Here is a 5,003-nt window from a genome sequence, read left to right on the forward strand (position 1 = left end):
CCTCCAGTCCTCAAGGTAGGCTCAATGTATTCTCTACTTTCCACTCGTGCCCGTGGCTGCAGCAACTTGATTTACGTACCTGAATCGCGAAGAATACGATCGTTAGCTTGTAATACACTGAAGAGCCAGAGAAACTGGTACACCTGCCTAATATCGTGTAGGGTCCCCGCCAGCACGCAGAATTGCAGCAACACGACATGGAATGGACTCGTTTAATGTCTGAAGTAGTGCTGGGGGAACTGACGCCATGAATCCTTCAGGGCTGTCCATAAATCTGCAAGAGTACGAGGGGTTGGAGATCGCTTCCGAACAGCTCGTTGTAAGGCATGTCACGTATGCTCAATAATATTCATGTTCGGGGAGTTCGATGGCCAGCGGAATCGTTTAAGCGGAAGTAAACTCAGAAGAGTGGTGCTGAAGCCCTCTGTAGCAATTGTGGACGTGTGGGGTGTTGCATTCTCCTACTGCAATTGCCCAAGTCCGTCGTAAAGCACAATGGACATGAATGGATGCAGGTGATTAGACAGGATGCTTACGTATGTGTCATATCTATACGTATCAAGTGTCCCATATCACTCCAACTGCACGAGCTCCGTACCATTACACAGCCTCCACCACCTTGAACAGTCTCCTGCAGACATACAGGGTGCATGTATTCGTGAGATTGTCTCCATACCCGTACTCGTCCATCCGCTCGATACTATTTGAAACGAGACTCGTCCGACGAGACAACATGTTTCCAGTCATCAACAGTCCAGTGCCGATGTTGATGGGCCCGGGCGAGGCTTAAACCGTTGTGTCGTCCAGTCATCAAGGGTACACGAGCGGGCCTTCAGCTCCGAAAGCCCATGTCGATGATGTTTCGTTGAATGGTTCATTGAAAACTGCAGCAATTTGCGGAAGAGTTGCATTTCTGTCACGCTGAACGATTCTCTTCAGTTGTCGTTGGTCCCATTCTTGTAGGGTCTTTTTTCAGTCACAGCGGTGTCGGAGATTTGATGTTTTACCGGATTCCTGATATTCACAGTACTCATGAAATAGTCGTACGGGAAAATCCCCACTTCATCGCCACCTCGGAGATGCTTGGCCATAACACCACGTTCAAACTGACTTAAATATTGATAACCTGCCATTGTAGCAACAGCAACCGATCTGATAACTGCACCAGACACTTTTTGCCTTATATAGGCCAACGCAGTGCCGTATTGTGCTTGTTTACATATCTCTGTATTTGAATACGCGTGCCTATACAACCTGTACCAGTTTCTTTGGCGCTTCAGTGTATTTGGCGGAGAGGTTGATTTATTTTTCAGTACCTAATGCGATGCTATGTCAAATAGCTTCAGCAACGACGACGCTTACTGATAGATTTCACCAGACGAGCTAGATGGGAGAGATTTGTTCGTGAGTATCTTATAGCTGAACCATGGGGACCATCATATGAAACTGTTAATGAGAAGATTAGATCCTTCCAATGTTGTCCTCACACTTCAGGAGAAGAGACGAATGACAAGAAGCTAGAAGAAATACACGGAAGACCTGCCCCGATTTCTTACTTCAAATGTCGACGAGAAGGATGACACTGGATATTATAAGAAACGAAGACAAGAGATCAAAGACTTTTATGAGAATGCAGCAGCTATATACCCACGTGGCGGTGCCAACCAAAGAAATAATCTACAGTAATATTTTTAGAGAGAAAGAAAGGGCTGTAAATTATTTGGTTAAACAAAGGAGGGAGAAAGCGCTAAAACGTACCATAAGCAGAGTGCAAAACCAGCTTTGTTTTGTGAAATCTGAAGATGAACGTATAGATGGAAGAAAGATTTATAGGAATTGAAACTCTCGCAAGTTGAAAGAAAAACTATTCGAATGATTTAGAACTGCTCGTGAGACTCACTTTACTGTTGCCAAAGTAGATCTACGAGAGTGGGTGCTCTGAATTGCATGTCAGATGAACATTTCTGATTTCCAGACTTCTTCGATGTATTACCTCAAGTAATTGTGTAGAGAAGATGCACTTAATAGCTAATACTTTAGAGAAATTCTTAAGTGACGTGAAGACAAAGCCTCTTGTTATCCCGTAGAAGCTGCGTATAAAGCCAACAATTCAGGTTTCCTGCAAACCGCACTTTATTATTTCCAGTGAAAAAAGAAAGACAGTCACTTATGCAGTTGATGAATGCTACTTATTACACATGCGTCATTTTCAACATTCAGTGTACTACTGTTTCTGCAGTTTTATCTCTGCCATCAGGAAGCTCAATGCAGGTTAGGACTAATTATTTAAAAAAGGACTGTTTACTTACAAAATTCTTGTAATTAACATACCAAAATGTGGAAAAATGTGAGAGAATAATTTTCAGCATTGCATCTCAAAGTCTTCATACCATTCGCAGAAAATAATTCATTGCTTTTGTTGGATACTTGGCCTGGACACAACGGCACCTTTGTCTTTAGAAGGACGATGAAAAGGCTGTTACTATACTTCCGATTCCACTCGAACTAATTCCATTCGATTAAAAACATTTCCAAAAGCGTAAGGCATTTTTCAGAAAGTTGTCGAACAATATAATTTCCGATAGCTCTTTGTCATTTAAGATTATCAGTGCGACAGTATTGGTAAACTTCAGTCATTTGTATATCACGAGTTTGCATCACCCCCGTTTAGAAATTGGTAAAGTGTGTTGGTACACAGCACAATATGCAGAACTACGGCCACGTCCACATCTAACTCCATTCCAATTTTTGCCTAAATTGAGCTGGGGATTACTGTGAAGTTCATGAATGCATCAATTTTTCTTTCATCTTGTTTGCTGGTATAAGGAAAATGTTTATTTTCGTCATCCAGTACACACTTCAGATTTTTATGAAACTACAAGGAATAAACGAGGAACTGTTCCATCGATGGTAAAATATATATTGTTAGAAACTATCGTAAGAACTCAGCTAAAGGAATTGTTATAAAATATTTAATTTCAGCAAATTGAAGTCATCACTGGAGGAAGTCATCTGTAATGAAACATCACAAAATGGTTCAAATGGCTCTGAGCACTATGGGACTCAACTGCTGTGGTCATAAGTCCCCTAGAACTTAGAACTACTTAAACCTAACTAACCTAAGGACAGCACAAAACACCCAGCCATCACGAGGTAGAGAAAATCCCTGACCCCGCCGGGAATCGAACCCGGGAACCCGGGCGTGGGAAGCGAGAACGCTACCGCACGACCACGAGATGAAACATCACATACTGCCTTGATTTTCTTTCGTCTGCTAATCACTTGCATAACAATTGTATATGCAACGATTTAGCTGTCGATATGACCAGCAAGTTATTCAAAAAATATTTTTAAGTTCTTAAAATTCTCCTGTGTGCCTTAAGGAGTTCGCGCTAAGCGGCGTTACGGTCGCTTGCCACGGCTGCGTCTGTTTATTTGGCGATTCACGTGCCATGCAGAGAAAGTACTGTACAAACCCCTGTTTTAAGCGGTCCTTCGTGTGGCAAAAATGAATAACTTCAACATTTACTTAAAAAATACTTGCGATGCACCTTAGCAGCTAAAATTTTGACTGTACATTTCTTTCGGTGTCTTCGTCCTATGTGAAAACTTTCAGGCTAGGTTTCAACCTGTCAGATTGGACCATTCCCTTGTAAGGTCAAGCGTTAAACGAAGCACATAAAACTACAATATAATATTAAAATGTAACCTAGTTTTATACTTGGATTATAGCGTCCTAGTGTTGTTTAGGGAAACTAGTCTATACTGAATGAGTAATTAAATTTCTCTAGAATGCTTTAGAAATGTCGACAACCAAACGGTTTATATAGAAAGTGGATGACAGGAACCCTGGGGTACGTTTCTAGAGCCGCATCGTATTGCAGTCCGATACCTTGGAGTACATGCAGGCAGAATGCTTACATTGTGTGTACTAAAACAGCACAAACGTAACACAACTGGATGTGTATCATGTAACGTTGCAGTGACAATATCCCCTCTCTTATTAGCCACGTTAGGTTTAGGATGCAACCACAGAGATTAGCATGGATAGAGTCACCACTGTATGATTGTGGGACGAAGGAGGACATCAGCGAAATACTGTCTTGGATTTTACCGGCTGCTGCCTGCGATCCCAAGAAGCCACTAATCCACTACAGCGTCTAGCAAAGTGCAATCAGACAGTTAATACAAAGACGTTAACAGCAAGCATAGCGTGTGTTCCTGTTTCAAGCCGCTAGATTCATGCCAAGGAAGTACTTTACCTCACAGGTACGGGAACTTCCACAATACATTGAAGCAAGGTTTGAAAGACAACAAATCAAAGGGTCTATTACAACATCAGTCACAAGGTAATTATCCAAAACTCCATACCATAATTAGGAATTATAAGCAGACCTCCATGATAAGGAGCCTCGTGCAAAACAGAAGATCATTTTTGGAACACACTTCCATTTCCACGTTTCAGTATTCACCCAACAATCTGTCTCTATCGAAAGGAACCGAGAATTTCACATGTTTTATTATCGGAGCCATCACTGTGCAATAGAGCTTGTATGAAATTGTTGAACGCACACAGTCAGACGCCCTAAATGAAATTCCTACACACTAAGGGGAAAACCATTTAAGGTGGAACCCAGACGCTGTTCTTTTCATTTTAAAAACAGAGAAGCAGATACACCGCTACTTATCAGTTGGGAGAAAGTTCCATTAGAACAACACACAAGCCCGAAATATTTGGTAGTGAGTCTGGACCGAACTCTCACTTCAAAGAAATACTGCTCGAACATCAAACAAAAAGTATTATCCTCAAAAACATTGCTTGGAATTTGATGGTACCAGGAGGAGAACGTAGCTATTAACAATTTGGTCGATTCCACTGGCACTAGGCTGTTATGCTGCTGAATATGCATGCCCCTACAGACTAAACCATGCCAAACCAACAGGATGTTGCATTTACAGAGAAAAACCTACGAACAACACCAACAGAGAAACTTTACTGACAT

This window comes from Schistocerca nitens, chromosome 5 (assembly GCF_023898315.1).
Source record: "Schistocerca nitens isolate TAMUIC-IGC-003100 chromosome 5, iqSchNite1.1, whole genome shotgun sequence".
Taxonomy (NCBI): domain Eukaryota; kingdom Metazoa; phylum Arthropoda; class Insecta; order Orthoptera; family Acrididae; genus Schistocerca; species Schistocerca nitens.